At 41.0% G+C, this 16,004-nt stretch overlaps 1 long non-coding RNA gene across 1 annotated transcript; it reads right to left on the reverse strand.

Moving 5' to 3' along the window:
- Positions 1 to 12,984: 12,984 nt before the first annotated feature.
- On the reverse strand, positions 12,985 to 15,270 carry LOC111389933. The gene is made up of 2 exons (XR_002701829.1): positions 14,988 to 15,270; positions 12,985 to 13,816 (listed from the first exon to the last, which is right to left on the reverse strand). It is a non-coding gene; the product is annotated as an uncharacterized LOC111389933 (long non-coding RNA).
- Positions 15,271 to 16,004: the final 734 nt, after the last annotated feature.

Here is a 16,004-nt window from a genome sequence, read left to right on the forward strand (position 1 = left end):
GGATGCATGGGCCACCTGAACCCAGCCTTTAAAGAGTCCCTAAAAATCACAAACTCACCTTCATGTGCCCTATTCATTCTATCCTCGAGGTCGGGCGCCCTACAATCATTGTAGAGCATGAGCCCATATTCTTTCGCCACCTACATAACTAGGTGTTCTTTAAACCTACATTGGACGTTGGGAAACTTGAGCTCAACAATGTCTGGCTCTCTAGGTTGAACATCTAAAGGAACAACTACGGGTATTAACTGAGCCCTACGGTTCCCAGAGGCACCCAAACTCTCAGATCCCCGATCACTCTCATCACTCTCAGTGCTCGACATCTCTCTTCAATTTAAAACTAAAGAAATAACTTAAAAGTCCAAAGCCTTACCTCAAGGAACCTGACGCCCAAACAACAAAATCTAAGTTTGTAGCTCAACCCCGATCTCGCACTTGAAGATTCACGGAGAGTAAAAAGTGAAAAATGAACAGAATCATGGGGTATTTATAGAACCTTGGGGGAAGACCAAGGGTCACATCAATCTCAGCCTTTGACCCATGCCACGTGTCTCCCATCCAGGGACCCCTCATTTTTTATTGAGACAGCTCGTACTCTTGCTATTTCCACACTGACTTTTCCCTGAAAACATTAAAATCTCGACGACATCACTTATCAGCAAATCGAGCTCTATGCATCTCGCACCCTGGCTTAACTTCCTTAGCCCGATCCCAGGGTCAGATGTATGGGGACCAATGATGTGGAAAGTTTGGTTATGCTCAAACACTTAATCCCGAGAACTTTTCTCAGAAACTTGTGATTCCATATCTGTAGTGCTCGAGCATTATTCCCTGGGATATAATGCTCAAGCACTTCTAGCCTTGCTCTATTCTCATTTTCATGATCCTGTCCTCGAGCAAGAACGGTCCTCGGGATATATTCTTCTCGCAGCCTACGATTGTTATTACTAACCCAATAAGACTCCTATATGATTAGGACTCTAACTCTACCATATTACTTCAATACTTGACTCCCACAAGGATTATATCCCAAACATAATTATGGCATTGATCCAACCCCTTCACCTAATTGGACTCCATTGGATAAATACATCCAACTGGCACAATCCTACTAGGAGTACACTACCTACCTCTATAAATGCCAACCTTGGACATTATTCAGGTACATTTTCATTATTTACAGATTATAGCCTCATGCACATGATTCTCTTTCTAACTTAAGCATCAGAGGGGGGACGAAAACATACCTCGTTGCCCTTGTTTAAGGTATTGAAAGACCACGATCGTGCTCATTCAAAGTCCTCAAGCTCGAGAAATCAACATGTACGATTTTTGGTAGCATCAGCGGTCAAGCTGGACACTGGTTTCCCGATACCACCCAAACTATATCATCGAATGAAGAATCCTTAGGCCTATATATTTTACCATAGCCACTTAGTAAACCCTCCTCCAACTCATTATCTACCAACTGCTTATTTAAAAATTTCGATGAGCTAGAATACTTCCTAATATCAGAAGTTTTCAACACGGCAGACCTCAATTACTTTATCTCATCCTCTGAAATGGAGAGAACTTATAACATTGGTAGTTATTCTTATCAATCTTACACTTCTTACAGTTTACAATATTGGCCTGGATTATGGAGCTTTTCAAACTGACTTCATCCTTTTCTTTAAATGGCATAATTTCTTCGTCGAAAACTGAATCTTTAACTGCATTTTATTCTTTTCTTTCTTCCAATCATTAAGAATTGAATTATTGAAACGAGACGGAAGTACTTGAACTTGCCCCCGCGAAGTTTTTACCGGTGGAGGCTATGCAACCTTCTTCAAATTTATCTTACAGACATTGCAGCTAGAAGCCTTCAGTTTCATCTCTGTAGCAGATCACCACTCGCTAAACTACTTTTACCAACAATAGTCTCCATCCCAATCAATGCTAATCCAAGGTTCAAATTTTCTACATTGTCATGTAACATCCTTGCCACTTACTCTTTTTGATATCATCTTCTTTACAAGCTATTATTTTTCACATCATCGTCATTCTCATCTGACGTAATGTCAATAATTTTCACTCTCCTCTTAATGTTCATAGGTTGTTATTGTGTATATTCTTGATTATACCCAAAGATTAACGCAGTGATTGTAGTACAACTTTGGGGTGTCGTATCCACAGGGAGATGAAAAATTATTTAAAGGATCAAAAGCTTAGGGTTTTTGTCGTGATTTGTGTGAAAATAATTTGTCGATTGGAATAAATTGAAGTAAAAGTTTAATATCAATATATGGAATAGTGAAGCGTCGGAATTTCCTTGATTAGATTCGTTCAATCAATGTCAATTTTTGCATGAAAATACTCAATTTAAGGTTTCATCCCAACACTTTAATTGGAAAATTTAACCTTCAAACCTATTCAATTCCACAATAATTTCCCAAACCTAAATTTCTTTCATAATATAATTCCACAATAATCCATTGAAATTAGATCCAAAAGCGATTATATACATCAAGCATATAATGGTTAAGAATCACACCAATAGGAGATTTAAAATTGAAATTCAATAAGTACTTCAATTATTCGATGACAAAAACGTGATTGAATTAAAAAAATCAAGCGACAGTCCTCAGCCCGAAAGAAAGAAGGAGAGGAGTCAAAGAAAACGTCATAAGACTCAGCCATACAAATTTCGAGAATACCACCCACTCAAAGCCTCCTTGGAAGAAGTATTCACGCAAACTAATGAAAAAGTGGCATTTCGCAGGCCTTGATCCTGAAGGACGGGCAAGCAGGACACCACCAGGGACGATACTGTCGATATCACAGGATGGTGGGCCATGACACTGATAACTGTCGAGAATTAAAAGAGAAAGTTGAGTCCTTAATTCATAGAGGTCGGTTACTTGAGTTTGTTGCCAAACCGAATGAAGCAAATCAACCTACGACGCAGTAGTCGCTGTTGCAGGGGCCTCCCGCATAAGCTCAGCAGGCAGTCCCTATTCGTAATCCACCCCCACGCGTCGAAATCAAAATGATGGTGGGAGAAAATTAGTATGTTGAGAGGTCTAGAAGGGCAAAAAGAAGACAAGCCCAAGTGCAAGAATCGTCCCGAACTACTGGAATCAAACCCCGCAGATCGGGATAGACCCTGAATGGTTCTGGTTCACGGAGGAAGATTCTGAAGGAATCCTCCAAGATCAAAGTGACGCCCTAGTGGTCACAATGCCAGTTGTCAGAGTAAAAATCCACCGGACATTGGTAGACAACGGAAGTTCGGTCAACATACTGTACTCACGAACTTTGAGACAGTTGGAAATATCGGAACCCTACCTCCAACCATACTCAAGGAAACTACAAGGATTCTCTAGAGATCCTATTGAAGCTTGACGTCAAATCATCCTTGTTGTAAAACTGGGTGAAGCTCCTCGCCAAAGAAGGATCTTAGCAGATTTCGTGGTGGTTGATTTTGCCATCCAACTATAACGCAATATTGGGATGACCCATTTTACATGAGCTAAAAGCTGCTATATCAATTTATCATTATTGTATGAAATTTCTCACTCTTTACGGGACAGCAATTATCCGAGGGGATCAAGCTGGAGCAAGGGCATGCAATGTCGACCTGCCAAAGCCACAAGTCAACATGCTAAGGGACAGGTGAACACGCAAGCCGGGGAAGCCAGACTGAAGAGACAAATCATTGTGGATCTTTTTGAGATTGGCATAACAGAGAAGCACCTCAAGAAAGCCACAGATGAGTAATTATCCTTTGATGAAAAAGAGGCGGGCCCACATCCTTACCCCGGAGTTCTAGTTATCTTGTTGCCCGTAGCTGCAGTAACCATCCCCAAAGTCTTAGTAGATACGGGGAGTGCTCTAAACATCCTCTTCAACAACACCCTTAAATGGATGGCTATCCCTGCTAACTTTCTCCAACCGTACTCAAATATGGTCATTGGATTAAGCGGAGCCTTGAATTTCGCCAAATGATCGATCAAGCTCAAAGTCGAGCCAGGATCAGCACTCCAATAGGTGAAGACAAACTCCGAGTTCGTATTATTCGACACTCTATCGCTTTATGATACTGTAATGGCACAACCCCTACTATTCAGCCTGAGAGAAACAGTGTCCCTATATCACTATTCAATCAAGTTCAAGGATCCCAGGGCGAGAAGAACTGGCAGTGTGTTCGACAGACTGGGGACCCAGCACTCGCTAACTCCTACGCAAGGACAAACTCACCCTAACCTTAAGCTTTCTCTGGAACAGACAGAACCAGAGTTGAGCGCCCTGAAAAGCGAGAGAAACAGTGTCCCTATATCACTATTCAATCAAGTTCCCCACACCCCATGGTGTGGGTGAAGTCAAAGGAAACGGGGAGCTCGCCGAAAGATGTCAATAGAAACCTTGCACCAGCCATCAAATCACACCCCCCCGAGAGTACATATGGCCAATAAATGGGAATTCGAGCTCATTCCATTGAGTCCTTAATTCATAGAGGTCGGTTACTTGAGTTTGTTGCCAAACCGAATGAAGCAAATCAACCTACGACGCAGTAGTCGCTGTTGCAGGGGCCTCCCGCATAAGCTCAGCAGGCAGTCCCTATTCGTAATCCACCCCCACGCGTCGAAATCAAAATGATGGTGGGAGAAAATTAGTATGTTGAGAGGTCTAGAAGGGCAAAAAGAAGACAAGCCCAAGTGCAAGAATCGTCCCGAACTACTGGAATCAAACCCCGCAGATCGGGATAGACCCTGAATGGTTCTGGTTCACGGAGGAAGATTCTGAAGGAATCCTCCAAGATCAAAGTGACGCCCTAGTGGTCACAATGCCAGTTGTCAGAGTAAAAATCCACCGGACATTGGTAGACAACGGAAGTTCGGTCAACATACTGTACTCACGAACTTTGAGACAGTTGGAAATATCGGAACCCTACCTCCAACCATACTCAAGGAAACTACAAGGATTCTCTAGAGATCCTATTGAAGCTTGAGGTCAAATCATCCTTGTTGTAAAACTGGGTGAAGCTCCTCGCCAAAGAAGGATCTTAGCAGATTTCGTGGTGGTTGATTTTGCCATCCAACTATAACGCAATATTGGGATGACCCATTTTACATGAGCTAAAAGCTGCTATATCAATTTATCATTATTGTATGAAATTTCTCACTCTTTACGGGACAGCAATTATCCGAGGGGATCAAGCTGGAGCAAGGGCATGCAATGTCGACCTGCCAAAGCCACAAGTCAACATGCTAAGGGACAGGTGAACACGCAAGCCGGGGAAGCCAGACTGAAGAGACAAATCATTGTGGATCTTTTTGAGATTGGCATAACAGAGAAGCACCTCAAGAAAGCCACAGATGAGTAATTATCCTTTGATGAAAAAGAGGCGGGCCCACATCCTTACCCCGGAGTTCTAGTTATCTTGTTGCCCGTAGCTGCAGTAACCATCCCCAAAGTCTTAGTAGATACGGGGAGTGCTCTAAACATCCTCTTCAACAACACCCTTAAATGGATGGCTATCCCTGCTAACTTTCTCCAACCGTACTCAAATATGGTCATTGGATTAAGCGGAGCCTTGAATTTCGCCAAATGATCGATCAAGCTCAAAGTCGAGCCAGGATCAGCACTCCAATAGGTGAAGACAAACTCCGAGTTCGTATTATTCGACACTCTATCGCTTTATGATACTGTAATGGCACAACCCCTACTATTCAGCCTGAGAGAAACAGTGTCCCTATATCACTATTCAATCAAGTTCCCCACACCCCATGGTGTGGGTGAAGTCAAAGGAAACGGGGAGCTCGCCGAAAGATGTCAATAGAAACCTTGCACCAGCCATCAAATCACACCCCCCCGAGAGTACATATGGCCAATAAATGGGAATTCGAGCTCATTCCACTAGACCCGCGAACCAAGAGCGAAGGGGAAGAACCCTTCGAAAAGCTAGAGGGAGTTCAAGTTTGTGCCGACGACCTATCAAAAGAGCTCAAAGTCAGGCACGAGCTGCAGCCCTCCACTCGAAACAAAATTGTGGCCTTCTTTAGACAAAACCTTGATGTCTTTGCCTGGAATCACAGGGACATGAGAGGGATAGATCCCAAAATCGCCTGCCACAAATTACAGGTAGATCCCTCAGTTCAGCCAAAGCAGCAAAAACGACAACTTTTGAACCCTGAAAGATATGAAGTACTTAACAAGGAGGTATAAAATCTATTGCACAACGGTTTCCTCCGTGAGGTAAAATACCCAAAGTGGATCGCAAATCCGGTCCTTGTGAAAAAATATGATGGAGATTGGAGGGTATGTATAGACTTCACTGATCTCGACAAAGCATGCCCTAAAAATAGTTTCTCTTTACCAAGAATAGATCAAATGGTGGACACCACTGCAGGATACGAACTACTCAGCTTCATGGACGCGTACTCCGAATATAACCAGATACCGATGTACAGCCCAGATCAAGAACATATCTTGTTTGTAACTGATCGAGGTCTTTACTGCTACAGAGTAATTCCATTTGGTCTCAAAAGTGCTGGTGCCACTTATCAACGACTTGTGAATTTTATATTTTTCCAGCAGATCGGAAAAATAATGGAAGTGTATGTTGATGAGATGCTGGTCAAAAGCATTAAGGCCAAAGACCACTGTCGGCATCTGGCCGAGATGTTCGATATCTTGAAAAAGTATGGAATGAAGTTAAACCCGAGAAAATGTGCCTTCAGGGTCAGCTCTGGAAGGTTCTTAGGTTACATTGTAAACAATCGAGGGATTGAGGCAAATCCTAAAAAAATACAAGCTATTATTCAAATGAAGCCTTCGAACAAACCCAGGAAGGTACAAAGTTGAACCGAAATGATTGTCGCCCTCGGTCAGTTCGTCTCAAAATCTACGGACCAATGCAAACCCTTCTTTGACCCGTTACGAGGAGGAAAGAAGTTCGAATGGACCGAAGTATGTCAGGAAGCCTTTAACAAGTTAAAGAGACAACTAGCTCAGCCTCCACTACTCTCAAAACCTAAGGCAGGTGAGGTCCTGAAGCTATATTTGTCTCTCTAAACATGCTATTAGTGCCGTTCTGACCCGAGAAGAGAACGACGTTCAACACCCAGTCTATTACGTAAGCAAAGCGCTTCACGAAATCTAGCTCAGATACTCGCTCGTGAAAAAATTGGCATTCACCCTGCTGATGGTAGCGCGAAAACTAAGGCCATATTTTATGGAACACCCCATTGAAGTCCTCACCAACTCCCCATTGAGACAAACATTGCAAAGATCGAACACTTCAGGTCGGATGGTAAAATGGGCAGTCGAGCTCGGACAATTCGACATAAAAAACACGCCTTGTTCCTCCATCAAGGGCCAAGTGCTCGCTAACTTTGTCTCTGAGTTCTAAAGCGTTCCAATTGAGGAACTGCCAGAAGAAATCCCATGGGAACTTTAGGTCAATGGTTCATCCACCGGAGACCGATCTGGGGCTGGTGTGGTATTAAACAGCCCTGAGCAACGCATATTCTGTGAAGCCTTGTCATTTGACTTCAAAGCTTCAAACAATGAGGCCGAGTACAAAGCTCTCATTGCCGGAGTAAGGATGGCCTCAGGGTTGAAATCTCCGACATAATCATACACGGCGACTCCCAACTAGTCGTGAATCAGGTCAATGGCATATATCAGGTGAAAGAAGAAAGGATGGACAATTACCTACGGGTTGTAAGGAAGGAACTTGAAAAATTCAACACCACCCAAGTCAAGCAGATTTTTCGATCTCAGAATAGCCATGCCGACGCACTACCTCGCCTAGCCACCAGTGAGAGAATCGAAGAATTCGACAGCATCCCTGTAGGAAAAATATCCCTACCTGCCATCGAGCTGGCAGAAGTGGTCCTTATGATGATAGATCACAAACCAACTTGGCAGGACAAGATCATCGCTTACCTAAAGACTGGGAAATGTCCCGAAAACTCGACAGAGGCCAGAAAGCACAGAATCAGGTCGGCCAGGTACACACTCATTGATAATGTCCTCTATAAGCGGGGATATTCTACGCCCTTATTAAGATGTTTGAATGAAGAAGAAGCCCAAGAATCCCTACGAGACGTTCAAGAAAGAATACGTGGAAATCATTCCGATGGGCTTTCATTAGCCCACAAGATCATACGACAAGGATACTTTTGGCCTGCAATAAGACGTGATGCCCTCAAGTTTGTCAAAAGATGCGACAAGTGTCAGTGCCTTGCCCCCATCATAAATATTCCACCTCGCGAACTGAACCCGGTGACAGCACCCTGGCCCTTTGCAAAATGGGGGGTCAACCTAATTGGACCTATGCCCATTAGAAAAGGAAGCGTAAAATTCGCCATCATTACAGTAGATTACTTCACTAAATGGGCCGAGGCAGAGCCACTTGCCAAGATCACTGAACAAAAAACAGTCGATTTTTTGTGGAAATCAATCATCTGTAGGTTTGGCATACCTCACCCCATCGTTACGGACAATGAAAAACAGTTCGACAATGCACGACTTTCAGATTTCTGTGAAAAGTTCGACATCAATAAACATTTCTCAACGCCAAACCATTCGCAGGCAAAAGGCCAAGTCGAAGCCATTAGCAAAATTATTAAGCACACATTGAAAGCAAAACTTGACTTGTTTAAAGGGGGATAGGCCAATGAACTCCCCAATGTGCTATGGTCATACCGCACCACTGCAAGGACTAGCACGGGAGAAATCCCGTTCTCACTGGCCTTTGGTGTAGAGGCTGTAATCCCACTTGAAGTTAGCATTCCCTCGTTGCGCATAACTGATTACGACGAAAAAAAGGAACCGTATAGATCTTCGTAGGGAACTCGACCTAGCCGAGGAGAAAAAAACAAAGCTGAACTCAAAAATGACGTTTACAAGCAGCGAAACGCCAAGTACTACAATCAAAAAGTACGAAAAAGAGAATTCGAAGTGGGATTCCTCGTCTTATGGAAGGTAATCCTCCCCACAAGGGAGGTCGACAGCAGATGCTTGGGTTCGAATTAGAAAGGTCCCTATTTGATAACAAAGATCATGCTAAAAGGGGCATATGAACTGGAAAACTTGGGGAGTAGACCTTTTCCCCACCCTTGGAATGCTGAGCACCTTAAGCATTACTATCAGTGAACTAGAAAAGTCCATGACATGTAAAACCCGCTTGTAATGTCAATCACATCAATAAAAGGGACTCCCTATTTTGACCATTCTATTCAGCATTTCACCAGAATTCTCAAAAAGTCTTGCTTCTCACGCAGGCCGATCTAAGGTCGTATGTGCTATGACACTTAGTGAAAATTCCTCCTTAGGAATTTTCAAAAGCCCTACTCTTCACACAGGCCGATCTAAGGTTGTAAATACTGCAACACTTAGTGGAAATTCCTCTTTAGGAATTCTCAAAAGCCCTGCTCCTCACGCAGGTCGATCTAAGGTTGTAAGTGCTGCAACACTTGGTAGAAATTCCTCCTTAGGAATTCTCAAAAGTCCTGCTCCTCACGCAGGCCGATCTAAGGTTATAAGTGTTGCAACACTTAGTGGAAATTCCTCATTGGGAATTTTCAAAAGCCCTGCTCCTCACGTAGGCCGACCTAAGGTCATATGTGCTACGACACTTATTGAAAATTCCTCCTAAGGAATTATCCAAAGTACTGCCACATGCGCAGGCAGGAATAATCTCAGAAATCACTAAGGTAGCTCATAATATTGATAAGCAAGCATATTAAAATGAACTTACTGCCAAAATAAAATGCACCATACTAAATCAAAAGTGAAGTTGATCTGCAAACGTAATAAATACAAACCAAGTCTTATAAAAATAAAGATAAAAGGAATCTAGGCTTCTGGGGGATCCTAAGGAACAGGGGTCGTCTCTGGTGTATCCTCCTCAACTGGGGACACCCAAACTCCAGCCACTTCGGATAGCCTCCGAAGCTCCTCCTTCTACTCCGCCAAAGCATCCTCCAAGAAGGTTGCATCAAAATCCGACCTCTCCTTTTGGATATGTTTCACCAACTCTTCTAACACCACGACATAGGCATCCTAGGCTAAAGCATCAAATTCGGGGGACTCCCTCCAAGTCTCCACCGCTTTGGTGGCGTTAGCCTTAGCCTCGTTTGCCCTCATGGCGGCCTCTCTGGCCCTTTCATTTGCCTCCTGCATCTTCTAGATTACCTCCACAACCTTGGCTCACTTCTTCTCAAATCTTATTTTCCCCTCTTCAGCCCGACCTCTGGCCTCCTCCTCCGAGGGCCTCAGAGCTCTAATCTCTTTCATAAACCTCTCTTCTTGATCGAGCCTGGAGTTTAGCTAGTTTCTCATCTGGTTAATTTTTTCTTCATACTCCTTCTCCTTCAGAGCGAACTGAGCCTTCTCAGCCTCCATACTCTGGTAAAGGTTGAAAGCTTAATCCTTAGCCTCCATCAACTTATCCAGCTCGAACTTCACCTATTTTCCAAAAACATCAAAAAGTCTCTAAATCAATAAAATTGTCAAAATAAAAAAAAATCATAAAGCACAGCACAAACCAAGAATACTTTAGCTGCAACGACCATCATGTACAAGATGGATCGGTGACCGTGGAGCTGTGCAGTGACTAAGGCCTCGCCAATGGGCATCTTATCTAGATAACCCCGCTCTTTCTCACCCCAGCTCCTGGTGAGCAAGTTTGCTGATTCCCGCAAGGTGAGGTGAATGCAGTTGTCACCTCTCTAGGGGGAGATGGAACATGGAGATAGTCGAGAAGGATCTCTAGTTGATGGCCCACCAAACTGTCTAAGCTCGATCGATGAAGGTCAAGGCACCTCTCCTGTGACCTAACTGAGCTGGTCCCAGCCACGGAGGCTGCAACTGGAGCAGGAGAGAGAGGAGTTGGTGACGGCAGAGTAATGGCCACCATGGGAGAAGAGCTGGACAAAGGAATGACCTCAGATATGCGTGGAGTAACCGACATGGAAGTTCGGTTATATATATACACACACACACACAGAGAAGTAGATCCTCTGGGGACTGGTGAACTGGACGCTCGAACTTGCACTAAACCGGCTTAGAATAAGTTCGAATCTGAAATCACAAATTTACAAGACCTCTACCTCTTTGGCAATGCCCTTATCACCTCAGCTCGTTGTTGCTTGTCCTTGGTCAGGGTTTCTTTCTTGCAATCTGCAAACAGGGTAAAGGTCGGTACTACATTAATGCTCACCTCGTCAAAAGGTCAAATCATCAAAAAAAACTTACACAAAGAATGGTAGAGAGGGGGAACCACATCTTCTTTGTTCACCTCGGAAGGGTGGAATTGCCACTCCCCAGACACGTAAAAGAACTCTTCCTTCTATTTTTTGATCGAGGAAGGAGTGTCCAGCACTAATGACCTCCCCCCGTCCTCGGTCTAACGCTAGTATACCACCAGCTAGAGTTCTTTCCATCCTCTTTGAATATAAACAATGAATTGAATTGTCGAACGCTCAGCTCGGGATTCCCCATCCTATCCCAAAGAAGGAGGGCGGCAATTAAGGTTCGCCACCCATTGGGACATAACTGCGTGGGAGCTATGCCCCAAGAAGAAAGAAACTTATGAACTACCCTTGGAAATGATAGTCTAAGACCAGCCTGAAGTATGGCCGAATTTAAAGCAACACATCTCTCTGGGAGATTATCAGCTCGGTCAAAAGGTTCTGGTATGATCATTACTACCGAACTCGGAATCGCGTATTTAGCTCGCCAGCGAGCTAACATGTCTCCTGTCACAACTAACCTGTAAGAATTCGCTCCCCACTTCTCAAGGACACTCCCCTCAACATTCCTAACATTCCCGACCTCCCTTCATGAGCCCTCACCACCAGATTCCATGACAGTACGTCCTAGGTCCACTGGGTTAACTATGGAGATAGGGACAGGAGTAAAAATTTCTTTACAACTGGATGACGAACTCGACTAAGAAAGAACATATTTTTCCTACTGATTTCCCCAGAAGTGTACTCTAGACTCGTCTGAACTCATGTAAAGATCAAAATGAAAATACGAACAGGAAGGATGAAGAGAAAAAGCGAAGGAATACCTGAGAAATCGAAGGAAAGATGACCTCACTCAGAAGGAAGATAGGGCACATCGGGAGTATTTTGCTACCTTGGAGAAAAAATTGCATAAAGTAAAAAGGAAAAATGAAAGGCCAAAAGGGATTTAAAAGGAAGACAAATCAAAGGGTCTGAAATCAGACCGTCCATTCAAAAAAAGAGGAATAGATCAAACGGCAAAAAATGCTGGTTAGTCAAAACGGTCTCTTCACTAAACTTCTCAAAGAAGCTGTCTAAAATGCTGTACAGCTCACCCCTATAAAAACGTGACACTTAGCACAATAATAATTGAAGCCCTCGAAAAAAGGGTCCGATAAGATGGAAGGTCAGCTCCCCCTCACAACAGAACTGACCTGAGGGGTAACTGTTGACTACCAAACTCCGATCTAATAAAAACAATTCGCTAAACCTACCACAGGCAAATGTGAGTTCGGTCACTGCTCCCAGATCGGACTAGCTCGCCGTTATCTCAGGAAAATATCATGATTACTTCCTGTCACATCACCCTATCAATCATATACACTTGCCACAAGTGACGTCATCACCGCCCAAAACCGACAATCCGAAGCCATGATTCTCAAGCCCCTTGTAGGTCATCATTACCTGGGGAAAATATTGACACATGTCCACATGCCTCGTTGACCAATCACAGGAGAATTCGACGACCCGAGTTTCGAGCTCGGTACTATAGTTGATTTGACTGATTTGATATAATTTCGGCTGGAACCATGTATAAATAGTAGGGCAAAAATCTTGTAAAGGGCAAGTGAATTCATGTAAAAGCTCATGACACAATTACACTTTCTCAACATATTTTGTGATTTCTTTCGATAAAAAATTCCCTTTTTTCTTAAAGTTGGCTTAAAATTAGCCTTGTGAATTTTGACGTCAACAGAATCCATGAAAATTTAATACAAATTAAACCAATCTCAAAACATGTTCATAAGAATAAGAAATCTAAATCTAGAATTGTTTAACAATGAAAGAACATATTTAAGCAAGAAAAGACATGAAAATTCCCAAATCTAATCGAGTTCCTTCGTGGCTTCACCAATAAGTTTAGTTCTCCATGAATTTCTTGAGCCAAAAATCAAAGAAAAGTGATAGAGAATGAATAATAGACATTCTGGTTGAGATTAGGGTTTAAAACGTGTGAAAACCGTGTTTCCATAAGTGGTTGAGTCGATTAAGGAAACATAAATTTTGGCCTCAAGGAATAACCATGCGACCGCATGGTTATAAGTGTTGTAGTCACATGGTAGAAACATTTTGGCCTCTGGAATTCCCTGGAGGTGCTAGTGCGACCGCATGGTTATTGTCATTTTCTCCGCCTGACAACTTTTAGTATTTTAGCCATAACTTTTCCTTCTGATATCCGATTGAGATGATTCAAGTTGCATTTGAAAGATATCTCAAAGGGATACAACTCTGATTCAGACATCATCTTCTAGATCGATCATTTTCCATATCAAAAATAGGTCTAAATATAAGGCTGAAAATCGATGCGCAACTTTTTTGATTAGGAATTGATATGTGAATATGTTATGATCATATTTCACTTCCTTTGACTTCTAATTGCACCCAATTGACCCTTAGCATTCTTGAATCATCATTCCATCGGTCATCTCATCTTTGAATTATTTTCAACTTCGTCCCTGAACTTTCGCTTTCTTTCATTTTGGTCCCTTTTCGCTTGTTTTTTCCGAATTTCATCTTTTTCACCAAAACGCAACCTAAAACATAGGAGTAATGAGTGCATTTTAACATAATATAATTGCATAATGCAATAATTAAAAGGAAAAAATATCATATTTTACACTCTTATCACATATACAATTTCCATTCCACCATCTTTCATGTTAGAGTTCGGCACATTGGGCACACTAACATCAAAATCCAACCTATTTTCCTCTTTCTGATCATTAAAATCAAATCAATGTTGATATCAAAGTCCCATTTGTTCTGACCATTCACATGAAGAAGACTTGAATACACAACAAAATTAGAGAAACCTCATTTCCAACAAAGAAATCATTTTGATTCATTGCTCCAACACCCACTTCTCCATTTTTAATATCACACCCTCTTTTCCACCACCCATTGTCTCAAAACTCCTGTAGTTTTCACCAATCCCATCAAAACACCTAAACTTCTTAAATCCCAACATTTCATTTCTCCTTCAGAATTTTCACTAACTCTCTTCATCTAAGTCATGAAAATTGAAAAGTGAATCAAAACTCAGCAAAATTCAAGGACTTTGTTTAAATCATAGAAAAAATTCTTAGGTGCAAACCCCTGCATTAGAAAACCTTTCTTAAACCCAACTTCTCATTTCCTATGTAAATAATCATACATGAATTAACCTTAGATAAATCAATTACTTGTTGAATAAATACAAATTCCAAGAATGCATATTTAATCTTCGAGTCATCCAAACAACTTAAGATTTTCTAAACATGAATGAAAACATATGTATAATAATTTGGGTGCATATGAATGCAAAATATGTAAGATGATGAAGAAAAAATTCTTATTCTAATGGAGTACTGCATACCCATTCAAAAAAAAGGAAAAACACTTTGATCAAATGAAATAACAAAAGGGATTAATGCGAAAATGGAAAATTTATTATCGATTAGAATGAAGAAAATTCAATTGAATGCAAGATTAAAAAGAGAGATTTTTTAATTTGAGGGAGTTTTAAGGTTTTTCAAATTCCTTATTAAGAAAGAATCCAATATATTAAAGTGAAAATTCTAGCATGGAATTTTTCGATGGTATGTGAAGAAAAAGAACCCAACAATATGTTAGAATCTACAATATTTACAAGGGTTAGAATGGTGAAATCAAGAAAATACATATACATACAACATAGATACAGATAGAGAATTGCTAAATAGTGACCTTCAGATGGGTTGGCCACTTGAGCTTTGTCGCCAGTAGATTCTCTTTGCTGCTCATATCGTTTTGGAGTGCAGTTCTTGAGGTTAGTACGAAACCAAGAAATGAGAAAAGAAGCGAACGAGGAAGGAAGTGGATAGAGACGTGATTTGCGAGATATTTAACGAACAGTGGAGAGATATTCATGGATAAACGATGCAAACAAGTTAATGAACAGTAACGAACTAGTTTAAGTGTGAAATGGAATGTGCAAAATGAACAGTATTTAGCCCAACCTCTCTTTAAAGAGAATAGAGATAGAGATTTACAACTAGTGATATACAATGATTCGATTGCAATAAATTTCATTTTCAAAATAAAAAAAAAATTATTTCATATTTATTTTTCGTTTATCCATCTATACTATCTTAAAATTATTATATTATTGTAGTTAAATTATGTATTTTTCTTCTATTAATTTTTAAGATATAACCTTTTTCATACTTTTCATTTAGATGAAATCATTTAGTTAAAAAAATATTATTATAAGTATAATTATAAAATTTTTAAATATAATTTTTCAAATACGATTAAAAAAAAACAATTCAACATAATTAAATATATTGCAATAAGTTAATAAAGCTAGTTGAAATTCATTAAACATTTTATTTTTCATTAAATATTTTATAAATGAGTATTGCTATTCATCGAGTTGAGTATCAAGTGCATGACATTAAATAATAAATTTATTTAAGAATAATGCAAAATTATATAACTCATTTAATTGAAACTATGACACTTAGATTTGTGCTCAATCCATTAAGAATGAATATCATTACTTTTGTATCATTAATTAACGAAAAAATTGTAGCAACGGTCCCTAACCTTCTTATTTTTATAGACTTTACCACAATCTTCATTTTGTGCCAACGGAGAGTCTTAACCTTTCATAAATATGCATCTAAAGTCCATATGGACGGAAATCGTCCAAAAAATCGTAAGCTGATCAAGAAAATTAAGGAATCAACATTTAATAAAATT

This window comes from Olea europaea, chromosome 3, assembly GCF_002742605.1.
Source record: "Olea europaea var. sylvestris chromosome 3, O_europaea_v1, whole genome shotgun sequence".
Lineage (NCBI taxonomy): Eukaryota > Viridiplantae > Streptophyta > Magnoliopsida > Lamiales > Oleaceae > Olea > Olea europaea.